A 19,123-nucleotide genomic window follows, 5' to 3' on the forward strand; every position below is an offset into this window, starting at 1 on the left:
TCTGGAATAAATGGACACGGATAGAACATGTGCCGCCATATTGGTCACATGCTTCTTCTGTGGGGTCTAGGAAGTTTCAGACTGTTTGTGACAGGGACATTTAATGGGGGTCTCCACTCTCAGAAAAGTGCTCCCTGAACTAAAATAACATAGTAAACAGAGCGGCTACTTACCCTCCCCGGGTCCAGCATCACCGCTGCAGCCCATCACTGAGCGTAGATAGATCTGTCGACATGACGTCACTGCTGCAGCCGGAGCTGGACCGAAGTGAGACTATTAGGTATTTTTGGGATTTTACAGCACGTGGGGGTCTCTAGTCTAGAGGTTGAGAATAATGAAATAATGCAAAACTTCATGTCGAAATCAGTGACCATGAAAGGTTGGATGGAACGCAGGATATAGTGGACAATGAGACTTCATTCAAAGTCAATGGCACGATGTCCACACACAGCTCTGAAAGAGGGACGTGTACCGTGGCGCACTGAGCCCCTCTAAGCGCATCCGTGTCCCCATCCATGCAGAAATAGTGCCTCTAGTATTATGCCTTCTGAGCGCCCCCTCCTGCCAACTACTTTGCACTCTGCCCCACACACACTATCATTTATTCATGAGTTTAAAAAAAACTTTTTAGGGCGGGACCCTTTAACAAATCATCATTGTCAAAATAAAATGCAACACTCCCAGGAAAGTGTAGATACAGTGGGTACGGAAACTATTCAGACCCTTTTAAAGTGTTGACTCTTTGTTTCATTGCAGCCATTTGGTAAATTCAAAAAAGTTCATTTTTACACATTAATGTACACTCTGTACCCCATCTTGACTGAAAAAAACTGAAATGTAGAAATTTTTGCAAATTTAATAAAAAAGAAAAACTGAAATCTCACATGGTCATAAGTATTCAGACCCTTTGCTCAGACGCTCATATTTAAGTCACATGCTGTCCATTTCCTTGTGATCCTCCTTGAGATGGTTCTTCTCCTTCACTGGAGTCCAGCTGTGTTTAATTAACCCCTTTACCCCCAAAGGTGGTTTGCACGTTAATGACCGGGCCAATTTTTACAATTCTGACCACTGTCCCTTTATGAGGTTATAACTCTGGAACGCTTCAACGGATCCTGGTGATTCTGACACTGTTTTCTCGTGACATATTGTACTTCATGATAGTGGTAAAACTTCTTTGATAGTACCTGCGTTTATTTGTGAAAAAAACGGAAATTTGGCGAAAATTTTGAAAATTTCGCAATTTTCAAACTTTGAATTTTTATGCAATTAAATCACAGAGATATGTCACACAAAATACTTAATAAGTAACATTTCCCACATGTCTACTTTACATCAGGATAATTTTGGAACCAATTTTTTTTTTTGTTAGGGAGTTATAAGGGTTAAAAGTTGACCAGCAATTTCTCATTTTTACAACACCATTTTTTTTTTAGGGACCACATCTCATTTGAAGTCATTTTGAGGGGTCTATATGATAGAAAATACCCAAATGTGACACCATTCTAAAACTGCACCCCTCAAGGTGCTCAAAACCACATTCAAGAAGTTTATTAACCCTTCAGGGGTTTCACAGGAATTTTTGGAATGTTTAAATAAAAATGAATATTTAACTTTTTTTCACACAAAATTTATTTCAGCTCCAATTTGTTTTATTTTACCAAGGGTAATAGGATAAAATGGATGCCAAACGTTGTTGTACAATCTGTTCTGAGTACGCTGATACCCCATATGTGGGGGTAAACCACTGTTTGGGCGCATGGAAGAGCTCGGAAGGAAAGGAGCGCCATTTGACTTTTCAATGCAAAATTGACAGGAATTGAGATGGGACGCCATGTTGCGTTTGGAGAGCCCCTCATGTGCCTAAACATTGAAACCCCCCACAAGTGACACCATTTTGGAAAGTAGACACCCTAAGGAACTTATCTAGATGTGTGGTGACCACTTTGACCCACCAATTGCTTCACAGAAGTTTATAATGCAGAGCCGTAAAAATAAAAAATCATATTTTTTCACAAAAATGATCTTTTCGCCCCCAATTTTTTATTTTCCCAAAAGTAAGAGAAGAAATTGGACCTCAAAAATTGTTGTCCAATTTGTCCTGAGTACGCTGATACCCCATATATGGGTGTAAACCATTGTTTGGGCGTATGGCAGAGCTCGGAAGGGAAGGAGCGCCATTTTACTTTTCAATGCAAAATTGACTGGAATTGAGATGAGATGCCATGTTGCGTTTGGAGAGCCCCTGATGTGCCTAAACATTGAAATCCCCACAAGTGACACCATTTTGGAAAGTAGACCCCTTAAGAAACTTATCTAGAGGTGTGGTGAGCACTTTGACCCAACAAGTGCTTCACAGAAGTTTATAATGCAGAGCCGTAAAAATAAAAAATCATATTTTTTCACAAAAATGATCTTTTCGCCACCAATTTTTTATTTTCCCAAGGGTAAGAGAAGAAATTAGACCACAAAAGTTGTTGTGCAATTTGTCCTGAGTACGCTGATACCCCATATGTGGGGGTAAACCACTGTTTGGGCGCATGACAGAGCTCGGAAGGGAAGGAGCGCCATTTGACTTTTCAATGCAAAATTGACTGGAATTGAGATGGGACGCCATGTTGCGTTTGGAGAGCCCCTGATGTGCCTAAACATTGGAACCCCTCACAAGTGACACCATTTTGAAAAGTAGACCCCTTAAGGAACTTATCTAGATGTGTGGTGAGCACTTTGACCCAACAAGTGCTTCACAGAAGTTTATAATGCAGAGCCGTAAAAATAAAAAATCATATTTTTTCACAAAAATGATCTTTTCGCCCCCAATTTTTTATTTTCCCAAGGGTAAGAGAAGAAATTAGACCACAAAAGTTGTTGTGCAATTTGTCCTGAGTGCGACGATACCCCATATTTGGGGTTAAACCACTTTTTGGGCGCATAGCAGAGCTCGGAAGGGAAGGAGCGCCATTTGACTTTTCAATGCAAAATTGACTGGAATTAAGATGGGACGCCATGTTGGTTTGGAGAGCCCCTGATGTGCCTAAACATTAAAACCCCCCACAAGTGACACCATTTTGGAAACTAGACCCCCTAAGGAACTTATCTAGATGTGTTTTGAGAGCTTTGAACCTCCAAGTGTTTCACTACAGTTTATAATGCAGAGCCGTTAAAATAAAAAAAAAATTTTTCGCAAAAATTATTTTTTAGCCCCCAGTTTTGTATTTTCACAAGGGTAACAGAATAAATTGGACCCCAAAAGTTGTTGTCCAATTTGTCCTGAGTACGCTGATACCCAATATGTGGGGGGGAACCACTGTTTGGGCGCATGGCAGAGCTCGGAAGGGAAGGAGCGCCATTTGGAATGCAGACTTAGATGGATTGGTCTGCAGGAGTCACGTTGCATTTGCAGAGCCCCTGATGTACCCAAACAGTACAAACCCCCCACAAGTGACCCCATATTAGAAACTAGACCTCCCAAGGAACTTATCTAGATGTGTTGTGAGAACTTTGAACCCCTAAGTGTTTCACTACAGTTTATAACGCAGAGCCGTGAAAATAAAAATTCTTTTTTTTTTTCACAAAAATGATTTTTTTGGCCCCCAGCTTTGTATTTTTACAAGGGTAACAGAATAAATTGGACCCCAAAAGTTGTTGTCCAATTTGTCCTGAGTACGCTGATACCCAATATGTGGGGGGGAACCACTGTTTGGGCGCATGGCAGAGCTCAGAAGGGAAGGAGCGCCATTTGGAATGCAGACTTAGATGGATTGGTCTGCAGGAGTCACGTTGCATTTGCAGAGCCCCTGATGTACCCAAACAGTACAAACCCCCCACAAGTGACCCCATATTAGAAACTAGACCTCCCAAGGAACTTATCTAGATGTGTTGTGAGAACTTTGAACCCCTAAGTGTTTCACTACAGTTTATAACGCAGAGCCGTGAAAATAAAAAATCCTTTTTTTTTCACACAAAAATGATTTTTAGCCCCCCAAATTTTTATTTTCCCAAGGATAACAAGAGAACTTGGACCCAAAAAGTTGTTGTCCAATTTGTCTCGAGTACGATGATACCCCATATGTTGGGGTAAACCCCTGTTTGGGCGCACGGGAGAGCTCGGAAGTGAAGGAGCACTGTTTTACTTTTTCAATGCAGAATTGGCTGGAATTGAGATCGGACGCAATGTCGCGTTTGGAGAGCCCCTGATGTGCCTAAACAGTGGAAACCCCCCAATTATAACTGAAACCCTAATCCAAACGCACCCCTAACCCTAATCCCAACTGTAACCCTAACCACACCTCTAACCCAGACACACCCCTAATTCTAATCCCAACCCTAATCCCAACCGTAAATGTAATCCAAACCCTAACCCTAGCCCTAACCCTAGTCCTAACCCTAACCCTAGCCCTAACCCTAGCCCTAACCCTAATGGGAAAATGGAAATAAATACTTTTTTTTAAATTTTATTATTTTTCCCTAAGGCTAGGTTCACATTGCGTTAGGGAAATCCGTTTAGCGCTAGCGGATTGCGCTAACGCAATGTCTTTTTAGGTGTCGTGTTTAGTGGTCGCGTTAACGTCCCCGCTCTGGAAGATCGGGGGTTCGGACCTCAGGCGCGCCGCGGACGCTGCAAGCAGCGTACGAGGCGCTCCACAAAAGAACGGCACCTTGCTAGCGCGAGCCGAAAATGGCACGCTCTAGCGATGCGCTACACCCGAAAATCACATTGCTGTCAATGGGTGTGCTAACGGACCCGTTGCACGGCGTTAATTGTGACATTTTCGCCGTGCAACGCTGTCCGTTAGCGTTAACCCATTAACGCAATGTGAACCTAGCCTAACTAAGGGGGTGATGAAGGGGGGTTTGATTTACTTTTATAGCGTTTTTTATATCGGATTTTTATAATTGGCAGCCGTCACACACTAAAAGACGCTTTTTATTGCAAAAAAGTTTTTGCATCTCCACATTTTGAGACCTATAATTTTTCCATATTTTGGTCCACAGAGTCATGTGAGGTCTTGTTTTTTGCGGGACGAGTTGACGTTTTTATCGGTTACATTTTCGGACACGTGACAGTTTTTGATCGCTTTTTATTCCGATTTTTTGTGAGGCAGAATGACCAAAAACCAGCTATTCATGAATTTCTTTTGGGGGAGGCGTTTATACCGTTCCGCGTTTGGTAAAATTGATGAAGCAGTTTTATTTTTCGGGTCAGTACGATTACAGGGATACCTCATTTATATCTTTTTTTTAATGTTTTGGCGCTTTTATACGATAAAAGCTATTTTATAGAAAAAATAATTATTTTGGCATCGCTTTATTCTGAGGACTATAACTTTTTTATTTTTTTGGTTATGATGCTATATGGCAGCTCGTTTTTTGCGGGACAAGATGACGTTTTCAGAGATATCATGGTTATTTATATCTGTCTTTTTGATCGCGTGTTATTCCACTTTTTGTTCAGCGTTATGATAATAAAGCGTTGTTTTTTGGCTCGTTTTTTTTTTTTTTCTTACGGTGTTCACTGAAGGGGTTAACTAGTGGGCCAGTTTTATAGGTCGGGTCGTTACGGACGCGGCGATACTAAACATGTGTACTTTTATTGTTTTTTTGTTTTTTTTTTTAGATGAAGAAATGTATTTATGGGAATAATATATTTTTTTTTTCTTCTTTATTTAGGAATTTTTTTTTTTTTTTTTTTTTTTTCCACGTGTGGAAATTTTTTTTTTTACTTTTTCACTTTGTCCCAGGGGGGGACATCACAGATCACCGATCTGACAGTGTGCACAGCACTCTGTTAGATCGGTGATCTGACATACAGCCGGGCAGGATTAGAGCTGCAGCTGCAGCCTGATCCTGACCCGGAAGTGCTCCCTGCAGGACCCGGATGCAGCCCGGCGGCCATTTTGGATCCGGGGACTGCAGGGAGAAGACGTTTGGTACACGGTGAGCACATCACCGTGTACCGATCGTCTCAGGGAAGCACGCAGGGAGCCCCCTCCCTGCGCGATGCTTCCCTGCACCGCCGGCACATCGCGATCATCTTTGATCGCGGTGTGCCGGGGGTTAATGTGCCGGGAGCGGTCCGTGACCGCTCCTGGCACATAGTGCCGGATGTCAGCTGCGATAGGCAGCTGACACCCGGCCGCGATCGGCCGCGCTCCCCCCGTGAGCGCGGCCGATCGCATATGACGTACTATCCCGTCACTGGGAATTAAGTCCCAGGTCACCTGGACGGGATAGTACGTCATATGGGATTAAGGGGTTAACAAATCATCATTGTCAAAATAAAATGCAACACTCCCAGGAAAGTGTAGATACAGTGGGTACGGAAACTATTCAGACCCTTTTAAAGTGTTGACTCTTTGTTTCATTGCAGCCATTTGGTAAATTCAAAAAAGTTCATTTTTACACATTAATGTACACTCTGCACCCCATCTTGACTGAAAAAAACTGAAATGTAGAAATTTTTGCAAATTTAATAAAAAAGAAAAACTAAAATATCACATGGTCATAAGTATTCAGACCCTTTGCTCAGACGCTCATATTTAAGTCACATGCTGTCCATTTCCTTGTGATCCTCCTTGAGATGGTTCTTCTCCTTCACTGAAGTCCAGCCGTGTTTAATTAACCCCTTTACCCCCAAGGGTGGTTTGCACGTCAATGACCAGGCCAATTTTTACAATTCTGACCACTGTCCCTTTATGAGGTTATAACTCTGGAACACTTCAACGGATCCTGGTGATTCTGACACTGTTTTCTCGTGACATATTGTACTTCATGATAGTGGTAAAAATTCTTTGATAGTACGTGCGTTTATTTGTGAAAAAAACGGAAATTTGGCGAAAACGTTGAAAATTTCGCAATTTTCAAACTTTGAATTTTTATGCAATTAAATCACAGAGATATTTCACACAAAATACTTAATAAGTAACATTTCCCACATGTCTCCTTTACATCAGCATAATTTTGGAACCAAATTTTTTTTTTGTTAGGGAGTTATAAGGGTTAAAAGTTGACCAGCAATTTCTCATTTTTACAACACCATTTTTTTTTTAGGGACCACATCTCATTTGAAGTCATTTTGAGGGGTCTATATGATAGAAAATACCCAAGTGTGACACCATTCTAAAAACTACACCCCTCAAGGTGCTCAAAACCACATTCAAGAAGTTTATTAACCCTTCAGGTGTTTAATAGGAATTTTTGGAATGTTTAAATAAAAATGAACATTTAACTTTTTTACACAAAAAATTTAATTCAGCTCCAATTTGTTTTATTTTACCAAGGGTAACAGGAGAAAATGGACCCCAAAAGTTGTTGTCCAATTTGTCCTGAGTACGCTGATACCCCATATGTGGCAGTAAACCACTGTTTGGGCGCATGGGAGAGCTCGGAAGGGAAGGAGTGCCATTTGACTTTTCAATGCAAAATTGACAGAAATTGAGATGGGACGCCATGTTGCGTTTGGAGAGCCACTGATGTGCCTAAACATTGAATCCCCCCACAAGTGACACCATTTTGGAAAATAGACCCCCTAAGGAACTTATCTAGAGGTGTGGTGAGCACTTTGACCCACCAAGTGCTTCACAGAAGTTTATAATGCAGAACCGTAAAAATAAAAAATCATATTTTTTCACAAAAATTATATTTTTGCCCCCAATTTTTTATTTTTCCAAGGGTAAGAGAAGAAATTGGACCTTTAAAAGTTGTTGTCCAATTTGTCCTGAGTATGCTGATACCCAATATGTGGCAGTAAACCACTGTTTGGGCGCATGGGAGAGCTCGGAAGGGAAGGAGCGCCGTTTGACTTTTCAATGCAAAATTGACAGGAATTGAGATGGGACGCCATGTTGCGTTTGGAGAGCCACTGATGTGCGTAAACATTGAAACCCCCCACAAGTGACACCATTTTGGAAAGTAGACCCCCTAAGGAACTTATCTGGATGTGTGGTGAGCACTTTGACCCACCAAGGGCTTCACAGAAGTTTATAATGCAGAGCCATAAAAATAAAACAAAATTTTTTTCCCACAAAAATTATTTTTTAGCCCCCAGTTTTATATTTTCCCTAGGGTAACAGGAGAAATTGGACCCCAAAAGTTGTTGTCCAATTTGTCCTGAGTACGCTGATACCCCATATGTGGGGGGGAACCACCGTTTGGGCGCATGGGAGGGCTCGGAAGGGAAGGAGCGCCATTTGGAATGCAGACTTAGGTGGAATGGTCTGCAGGTGTCACATTGCGTTTGCAGAGCCCCTAATGTACCTAAACAGTAGAAACCCCCCACAAGTGACACCATTTTGGAAAGTAGACCCCCTAAGGAACTCATCTTGATGTGTTGTGAGAGATTTGAACCCCCAAGTATTTCACTACAGTTTATAACGCAGAGCCGTGCAAATAAAAAATATTTTTTTTCCACAAAAATTATATTTTAGCCCCCAGTTTTGTATTTTTCCAAGGTTAGCAGGAGAAATTGGACCCTAAATGTTGTTGTCCAATTTGTCCTGAGTACGCTGATACCCGATATGTGGGGGGGAACCACCGTTTGGGCGCATGGGAGGGCTCGGAAGGGAAGGAACATCATTTGGAATGCAGACTTAGATGGATTGGTCTGCAGGCGTCACATTGCGTTTGCAGAGCCCCTAATGTACCTAAACAGTAGAAACCCCCCACAAGTGACCCCATATTGGAAACTAGACCCCTCAATGAACTTATTTAGATTTGTTGTGAGAACTTTGAACCCCCAAGTGTTTCACTACAGTTTATAATGCAGAGCCGTGAAAATAAAAAATCTTTTTGTTTTCCAACAAAAATTATTTTTTAGCCCCCAGTTTTGTATTTTCCCAAGGGTAACAGGAGAAATTGGACCACAAAAGTTGTTGTCCTATTTGTCCTGAGTACGCTGATACCCCATATGTTGGGGTAAACCCCTGTTTGGGCACACCGGAGAGCTCGGAAGGGAAGGAGCACTGTTTTACTTTTTCAACGCAGAATTGGCTGGAATTGAGATCGGACGCCATGTCGTGTTTGGAGAGCCCCTGATGTGCCTAAACAGTGGAAACCCCCCAATTATAACTGAAACCCTAATCTAAACACACTCCTAACCCTAATTCCAACGGTAACCCTAACCACACCTCTAACCCTGACACACCTCTAACCCTAATCCCAACCCTATTCCCAACCGTAAATGTAATCTAAACCCTAACCGTAACTTTAGCCCCAACCCTAACCCTAGCCCTAACCCTAGCCCTAACCCTAACCCTATTCCCAACTGTAAATGTAATCTAAACCCTAACCCTAACTTTAGCCCCAACCCTAACTGTAGCCCCAACCCTAACCCTAACCCTAGCCCTAACCCTAGCCCTAACCCTAACCCTAGCCCTAATCCTAGCCCTAACCCTAGCCCTAACCCTAACCCTAGCCCTAACCCTAGCCCTAATGGGAAAATGGAAATAAATACATTTTTTTTTATTTTTCCCTAACTAAGGGGGTGATGAAGGGGGGTTTGATTTACTTTTATAGCGAGTTTTTTAGCGGATTTTTATGATTGGCAGCCGTCACACACTGAAAGACGCTTTTTATTGCAAAAAATATTTTTTGCAATACCACATTTTGAGAGCTATAATTTTTCCATATTTTGGTCCACAGAGTCATGTGAGGTCTTGTTTTTTGCGGGACGAGTTGACGTTTTTATTGAAAACATTTTCGGGCACGTGACATTTTTTGATCGCTTTTTATTCCGATTTTTGTGAGGAAGAGTGACCAAAAACCAGCTATTCATGAATTTCTATTCGGGGAGGCGTTTATACCGTTCCGCCTTTGGTAAAATTGATAAAGCAGTTTTATTCTTCGGGTCAGTACGATTACAGCGATACCTCATTTATATCATTTTTTTTATGTTTTGGCGCTTTTATACGATAAAAACTATTTTACAGAAAAAATAATTATTTTTGCATCGCTTTATTCTCAGGACTATAACTTTTTTACTTTTTTGCTGATGATGCTGTATGGCGGCTCGTTTTTTGTGGGACAAGATGACGTTTTCAGCGGTACCATGGTTATTTATAACTGTCTTTTTGATCGCATGTTATTCCACTTTTTGTTCGGCGGTATGATAATAAAGCGTGGTTTTTTGCCTCGTTTTTTTTTTTTTTTCTTACGGTGTTTACTGAAGGGGTTAACTAGTGGGACAATTTTATAGGTCGGGTCGTTACGGACGCGGCGATACTAAATATGTGTACTTTTATTGTTTTTGTTTTTTTTTTTAGATGAAGAAATGTATTTATGGGAATAATATTTTTTTTTTTTTCATTATTTTGGAATTTTTTTTTAATTTTTTTTTTACACATTTGGAAAATTTTTTTTTAACTTTTTTACTTTGTCCCAGGGGGGGACATCACAGATCAGTGATCTGACAGTTTGCACAGCACTCTGTCAGATCACTGATCTGACATACAGCGCTGCAGCCTTCACAGTGCCTGCTCTGAGCAGGCTCTGTGAAGCCACCTCCCTCCCTGCAGGACCCGGATCCGCGGCCATCTTGGATCCGGGGCTGGCGCAGGGAGGGAGGGAGGTAAGACCCCCGCAGCAACGCGATCACATCGCGTTGCTGCGGGGGGCTCAGGGAAGCCCGCAGGGAGCCCCCTCCCTGCGCGGTGCTTCCCTGCACCGCTGACACATCGCGATCATGTTTGATCGCGGTGTGCCAGGGGTTAATGTGCCGGGGGCGGTCCGTGACCGCTCCTGGCACATAGTGCCGGATGTCAGCTGCGATAAGCAGCTGACACCTGGCCGCGATCGGCGGCGCTCCCCCCGTGAGCGCTGCCGATCGCTATGACGTACTATCCCATCCAGGGTCAGATAAGCCCAGGGCACCTCGACGAGATAGTACGTCTAAGGTCACAGAGGGGTTAAACTTATAGGACTTGATTTGGAAAGACACACACCTGTCTATATAAGACCTCACAGCTCACAGTGCATGTCAGACCAAATGAGAATCATGAGGTCAAAGGAACTGGCCAAGGAGCTCAGAGACAGAATTGTGGCAAGGCACAGATCTGGCCAAGGTTACAACAGAATTTCTGCGGTACTCAAGGTTCCTAAGAGCACAGAACACTCCATAATCCTTAAATGGAAGAAGTTTGGGACCACCAGAAGTCTTCCTAGACCTGGCCGTCCAGCTAGACTAATCAATCGTGGGAGAAGAGTCTTGGTGAGAGAGGTGAGAGAGGTAAAGAAGAACCCCAATATCACTGTGGCTGAGCTCCAGAGATGCAGTAGGGAGATGGGAGAAAATTCCACAAAGTCAACTATCACTGCAGGCCTCCACCAGTCGGGCCTTTATCATAAAGATAAACAGTTGCACTCAGAAAAAACCATATCTTTAGTAAAGAAAAAGATTTATTTCAGTCACCTGGTGTTACTGCAGTGTTGCTGGGTCAGCTGATGTTGCTTGTGACCACTCCCACATCCTTTAAAAGATAGATCACCTAGTGTATCAGCTTACTGTTGGTGACACAGGTCCTTGTGGAGACCAACCGAGCTGGAGACGGGAGTTTCCTGGTGCAGTTGTGCTTCAGCTGAATGCTGTTATTTGGTGTCTTACTCTGCTGTGCGGTGCATTGCAGCAGAGAAAGCTAAGTGTGGTGTTTTTGTTACCTTATCCCTTTTGGTGTCTGTCTTACCTTACCTTGTGTTGTCTTAGTGCAGCGGTGGGACCAGTGTTCTCACTTGCCAGTTCCCTACTTAGGGATAGGAGCAGAGCAAGTGAGGGATTAGGTATCCCGCTCGGCGATGGGGTGAGTGCAGGAGGTGTCCATTCCCCCATTCCCTACCGACAGGGCCCACTGTTGTTAAAGTTTCCCCTGGTGTTTCCTGGTGTGTTTTTTGTTTTACCGTTTGGTGCCCGACCATCTGTTGGGTCGCGTCACACTGGGTCAGTCACTTCTTGAAATTATCACTAAATGTCCATTTTTTTTTTCTGGTGAGCCATGGCCCAAATGCAGGCCTTTGCTCAACTGCTCCAGACCCTCACCGATGAGGTCAGGGTGCTGCATGGTGAGGAGGTTGTGCAGCAGCTTCAGCAGTTGAAAGGGATCAGAGCCTCGGCTCAGTTTCAGGGTCTACCATAACCCATAGATATCTGTCCCTGACCGGTTCTCAGGAGGGAGAGATACATTTCTGGTATTTAAGGAGGCCTGCAAGTTGTACTTCAGGCTCTGCCCTCATTCAGCAGGGAGTGAGAAACAACGGGTGGGAATACATAGTAACATAGTTAGTAAGGCCGAAAAGACATTTGTCCATCCAGTTCAGCCTATATTCCATCATAATAAATCCCCAGATCTACTTCCTTCTACAGAACCTAATAATTGTATGATACAATATTGTTCTGCTCCAGGAAGACATCCAGGCCTCTCTTGAACCCCTTGACTCAGTTCGCCATCACCACCTCCTCAGGCAAGCAATTCCAGATTCTCACCGCCCTAACAGTAAAGAATCCTCTTCTGTGTTGGTGGAAAAACCTTCTATCCTCCAGACGCAAAGAATCATGATATCCCTTCTTCAGGGTGATCCCCAGTCCTGGGCTTTCTCCCTGCTGGCCAATTCACCATCTCTACGGTCAGCGGACGAGTTTTTCGCGGCTCTGGCGCGGGTGTATAGGGATCCTGATGGCGTTTCCCTGGCGGAATCCCGACTGCGCAAAATCAAGCAGGAGGGCCGGCTGGCTGAGGAGTACTGCTCAGAGTTCTGGAGGTGGGCCACTGACACACAGTGGAACGACCCTGCTCTTAGCAGCCATTTTCTGCAGGGTCTGGCTCCAAGGTTGCAGGATACTCTGGCGCAGTATGCCGCCCCCAGGTCGTTGGAGGCCACCACGTCCCTTGTCATTCAGGTGGATTGGCGCCTGAGGGAGAGACATACACCAAATGTTCCCCCTGTAATCCTTGCTAGGGAGGAGGACACACCTGTGCAGGCGGACAAACCCATGCAAGGGGAGGAGTTGTTTCCCAAATGGGGTTGCCTGCGGTTCGTTGTGGTGTGGCGGCATGTTTTTATTGTGGGCAGACTGGTCATTTTATCGGTGTTTGCCCAGCTGGCGCCAGAATATCTGACACATCTACGAAGCCGCACCCCCTGGTCGTGTGGAACTTTTTTCCTTTCAGGCCATTGTGGTTAAATGCAGTTTTTTTCCCCGCTGGCAACCTGGTGTTACTGCAGTGTTGCTGGGTCAGCTGATGTTGCTGGTGACCACTCCCACATCCTTTAAAAGGTCACCTGGTTTATCTGCTGACAGTTGGTTACACAGGTCCTTGTGGAGACCAACCGAGCTGGAGACGGGAGCTTTCTGGTGCAGTGGTGCTTCAGCTGAATTCTGTTATCTGGTGTCTTACTCTGCTGTGCTGTGCATTGCAGCAGAGAAAGCTAAATGTGGTGTTTTTGTTACCTTGTCCCTTTTGGTGTCTGTGTTACCTTACCTTTTGTTGTCTTAGTGCAGCTTTGGGACCAGTGTTCTCACTTGCCAGTTCCCTACTTGGGGATGGGAGCAGGGCAAGTGAGGGATTAGGTATCCTGCTCATCGACAGGACGATAGTAAGATCAGGACACATCCTCAGGTGAGTGCAGGAGGCGTCCATTCCCCCGTTCCCTACCGACAGGGCCCACCATTGTTAACGTTTCACCTGGTGTTTCCTGGTGTGTTTTTTGTTTTACCGTTTGGTGACCGACCATCTGTTGGGTCGTGTCACACTGGGTCAGTCACTTTGTGACACCTCAGTGCAAGACACATGAAACTCCGCATAGAATTTGCTAAAAAACACATGGACTCCCAGACTATGAGAAATAAGATTCTCTGGTCTGATGAGATGAAGAAAGACCTTTTTGGTGATAATTCTAAGCGGTATGTGTGGAGGAAACACTGCTTATCACCTGCCCAATAAAATCCCAACAGTGAAACATGGTGGTGGCAGCATCATGCTATGGGGGTGTTTTTCAGCTGCAGGGACAGGATGACTGGTTGTCATTGGAGGAGACATTGATATGGAAATTTGGCTTGGATAAATTTATCCCTGTGTGTGCTGCGGCCGTTCCCAATAAAACTGAGTATTTTGAGCGCTCATCAAGAATGGACTGTACACCATTGTGACAGAAAAGCATTCCATCAATACTGACACTTTATTGTACTTACATAGTTTTATAATTGCATATAGAAAGGGGTGGTTAGTTAATTAACATATTGTCTAGCTCCTCTGTTGTTGGTTATCTAAATATATATGGAATATTGTGATTAATTAACATATCAATGCTGATTAAGCAACTAAAATGAAGTTCTCTGCATCTAGGACAAAGTTGAGAAATCTCATCAGCACTTAAGACATCTGGAGTTCTTCTGCTTTTTTGGGTGGAAATCACCGAACAGTCTGTCTGGCTTATATCAGTTTATGTCAGCCATTTTAAGCAATTGATTATAATGTATATATTAGCTGTGAGTATATGAGTATATATGATTATAGAGGAGTATACATGCAAGTGAGATCTACATGATATAAATATTTCTATCTCAAGCCCCCCTTAGATATCACTTGCCCTAAACCTAGCCTCCTGTCCCAAAGCGCTGCAACTCTTTTGTGCTGCCGGTGAACTGACACAAGCCTAGTGCCTACGCCCCACTCCATACAGACTTTTCGCAAATGGGCGGTCAGGAGATCTGTCCCTAACGGGGGTTAGTTGCAATCAGTCTCTTAGTCAATAGCATGTGTAGTGTATTCTTTATCAGGTAGGTCATCTATTCGGTCAGGCAGGGCATCCACAACATCATTCTGGCTTGGGTGTCAACTTCTGGTAGGGGAGCGTTCTTGCAATGCGATGCGTGGATCCAAGTGGGTCTTCCCTCCAGCTTCACAGAGGTTGGTGTCATCAGCGGCACTTGGACAGGACCATCAGATCTGGGATCGAGTGGTGTTCTCCTTACAAACTTTTTTCACCAACACCCAGTCTCCTGGCTTCAAGGAGTGCGTACCGGACACTGAATCTGGATCTGGCAATAAAGAAAAAAAAAACTCGAGACTGGATGTCAGCAAGTTTCTTGGTGAGTTCAATTACATAAGCAGACAAAGTATCATATTGCATAATCAGCTGCTGAGGAAAAGAATACTCCTAACCTGGGGCTAGACTCAAACAAAATTTCATATGGTGACAGCTTTTCTGGGCCTCTGGAAGTGTGCCTTACACTAAGTAGTGTGATTGGGAGTGTCTCATGCCATGGTTTGCGTGTCTCTTGGGCAACTTTCAACATCCTGTTCTTAAGTGTCCCATTCAGTCTTTCCACTTTCTCGCTACTCTGGGGATTGTAGGGAGTGTGTAGGCCTAAGTCTGACCCTACTGCTGACCAGATCTCCCGTGTGAGATTTGCTGTGAATGCGGGTCCCTGGTCACTGTCTATCACTTCTGGGACCCCATATCTGCGTATCTCATCTCTGAGGGTAGTCTCTTTGCAGTAGTCTTTGCTGACTGGTTCCTCACTGGGAAAAACTTCTGGCCATCCTGAGAACACGTCCACGACCACAAGGGCATATTCAAAACCTCCACTTGGTGGCATCTGGATGTGGTCTATCTGGATCCTCTGGAAGGGGTACAGCGGGCTGGCAAGATGATGTGTGGGAACTTTCTCCATTCTTCCAGGGTTGCATTTGCCGCAGGTCAGACAGCTGCTAGTGAACTTGGCTGTTAGGGTGGAGATCCCTGGAGCGAACCAGTAAGCACCAATCAGATCATTCATCTGTGTCTTTGATCTGTGTGTGGGCCCATGTGCCCACTGGACCACCATAGGGTACATGCTTCAGGGTAAACAGGGCGGGGTAAAGAGGGTTTGGTAGTCCATTGCGTTTACCCTTCCTTCTTCATGTGTTGCTCCCTTCCGCATCCAGCATTCCTTCTTGTCCTTTTTTGGGGCTTGCTCTTGCAGCTTTTTGAGCAGATCCCAGGACGTCATCTGGTCAGGTTTCTTGTCTCCCACTTCTCCATTTTGCCTTCCTTTGGCTGCTTCTTTGGCTGCTATATCCGCCATGTTGTTACCCCGTGCCTCTACTGTGTTCAATTTTCCATGTGCTTTGACTTTTAGTACTGCCACCATTTTTTGGAAGTTGGAGTGCATCCAGCAGGTACTTGATGGCTCCATGATGCTTCACGGTTGTTCCGCTTCCTGTGATGAAGTCTCTTGCAGTCCAGACAGGTCCAGAGTCATGTGCTATGCCATGCGAGTACCTTGAATCGGTGTATATGTTCGCAGTTTTGCCTTCTGCAATCTGGCAGGCCTTCTTCAGCGCTATCAGTTCTACGTTCTGGGCTGACAGACTAGGCGGCAGGCTTCTGGACCACAGGATCTCTTGATTGCTGGTCACTGCACATCCTGTTTTCCTTCATCATCTGCAAATCTGGAGCCATCCACGTAGAGGATCAACTCTGGGTTGGTCAGTGGCTCTTCTGCCACCTTGGGTAGTCCTGCTGTTTCCTGTTGCATGATGCTGAAGCAATCATGGTCATCCATCCGGAGCAAATCCAGGTCCCTGCGGAAGGTATCATGCAGATTTTGATCAGAATTTTGATCTGAGGGTCCATATCTGTATCCCCCCTTGGGAGTGGCAGTAGAGTGGACGGGTTGAGGACTGTGCATCTGGAGATGGTGACATTGTCGGGCAGGAGTAGAGAGCACTGGAGGCGAAGATGCCTGGTGGTGGAGAGATGTTTTGGCTGGGTTTGGTTGAGGATTGCTGAGATGTCATGCGGAGCCAGGATTTCCAATGGATACCCAAGAATGATGACAGCAGTCCTGTCCAGGAGGGCGTATGCTGCAAATGCTGCTCTCATGCAGGAGGGGGCTTCCCTTGCAACTGGATCCAAGCAAGCTGAAAATTAGCCCAAAGGTCTCGGCTTTCCCCCCTGAAGCTGCGTCAGGACTCCAGTAGCAAGGCCTTCTTTTTCCATCAGGTAGAGACGGAATGGCTTCTCGTAGTCAGGTAAGCCTAGTGCTGGCGCTGAGACTACAGAGTCTTTTAACTTCTTGAACGAGCTGAAGGCTGCATCTGTCAGGAGGAACGGGGTTATGTTGACACAGTCATACAGAGGCTGCATTAGGACTGAAGCATCAGGGATCCAGACTCTGCAATACGAAACTAGACCAAGGAAGGCCTGTAGCGCCTTTGGAGTTGTTGGAGGAACCATCTTCTCCACTGTAGTCTTCTGGTCATATGTCAGGTGTTTCCTCTGGTAAGCAATACAGTGTCCCTGGAACGTAACTCGCTTCAGACACCATTTGACATGTTCTTTGAGACCTCGCAGTGCTGCTCTGCCAGGTAGAGTAGGAGAGACAAGGAATGGGCTTTACATGTGCACAAAGGAGTAGATTGTCCACGTATTGTAGCAGGGTTACTTCTGCATGTTCTGTGACCCAGTTGGTGAGGACTGTGGACATTGCTTTGCTGAACTGTGAAGGGCTGTTCTGGGCCCGCTGTGGCATCACTGTCCATGTGTGCTGTCCTCCCTGGTGCGTTAAGGCAAACAGGTACTGGTCTTCTGGATGAAGTGAACACTGGAGAAAGCATTAGCCAGGTCAGTCACTGTGAACACTTTTGCTGTGGAAGGCACATTTGAGAGCAGAGTGTGCGGATTCGGCACAATTGGAGTTTCAAACACCATGGCGTCATTCACATCTCTCAGGTCATGTACCATTTTGAACTTGGCTGGCTCTCCTTTTACAGTCTTTTATTTCTTGACCAGGAAAAGCGAGGTATTGCAAGGCAATGTGTAAGGAACAATGATTCCTATTTCCAGGTAGACCTTCAGTTGGTCAGAGGCAGCTTGACTCTAGGCCTGGCCTGGGCCTTACGAGGGTAAGGGGCACCTGGCTTGAGTGACACCCGTACTGGGGCAATTTGAGATTTTCCCACGTCCTGGGGTCCCTTAGACCAGGGGTGTCAAACTGCATTCCTCGAGGGCCTCAAACCATGCTTGTTTTCAAGATTTCCTTAGCATTGCACAGGTGCTGGAATCATTCTGTGCAGGTGATTAAATTATCACCTGTGCAACACAAGGAAATCCTGAAAACATGACCTGTTTGCAGCCCTCGAGGAATGCAGTTTGACACCTCTGCCTTAGACCATAGACTCTCTGGTACTACGTCCAGTACCTCCTTGGGTAGTCCTTATCGGTTGTTTGAGGTTCTTGTAGGGCCGCCAGTATGATTCTTCTTGGGTCAGGGATGAAGAAAGTGTCACAGTCCCATCTTCCTGAAACACTGTGTTTGCCTTCAGCTTCTGCAGTAGGTCCGCTCCCAGCAGGTTGAGTGGCAGGTTCTTGACACCACAAACTGGGACAGGATAGAGTGTCCTGGCTGAATGCACACGCTCAGAGGCTTTGTAAGCTGAGAATGTCTGACTTGACCATCAATGCCCATGCGAGACACAGAGGATTCTGATAGGCAGGTGGGATCGGGGAGTTCCACAGGTCTCATCACACTTCTGGTTGCACCGGTGTGCAGAAGAAAAGATTTGACAACGCCATCCACTTTGAGGGCAATTTGAGGTATTGGTCCTGCAGACGGGGTTTTACATGTCAGGAGCGTAGTGTCTTGCGGACCTGGCTTGCTTACCCCTGTCCCATGGACGGGGTACTTCCCTGCCTTCTGTACTTCTTCCTTGACCTGTTTCTCTGGACCAACTCTTGGGTTGCATGGGTGCTCTGCACTGGTTCCAGAAATGGCCAAACTTGCCATAGATGTAACACTTGACACTTCTTCTGTCTTTGTAGGGTGGTTGCGTTTCCAGGTCAGTGGTCACCATGAGAGCCGCCGTCTTCTGCACTCCTGGTTGGGACGCAATCCCTTTGGCTACTGTGGACAATGGCATGATGGGCACTGTAGCAGCAGTGGGGTCCGGCCTGCTGATTGAAGCTGCGGAGCCTGGTGGTAAGATGGGGCATGCAGGTGCGTCCATGGTGAGGCCCGGGGGTGCCATGAAACCGGTGGCTGCATCCAACCTGAGGTCTTGGAGCATTACAGGGGCTGCGGCTGCATCTGCCACCACTTCTTCCCCCTGGTTTGACATAACTTCTTCCCTTTGCTAACCTTATTGAGGTCGGT

This window comes from Ranitomeya imitator, chromosome 3, assembly GCF_032444005.1.
Source record: "Ranitomeya imitator isolate aRanImi1 chromosome 3, aRanImi1.pri, whole genome shotgun sequence".
In the NCBI taxonomy this organism is placed as follows: Eukaryota; Metazoa; Chordata; class Amphibia; order Anura; family Dendrobatidae; genus Ranitomeya; species Ranitomeya imitator.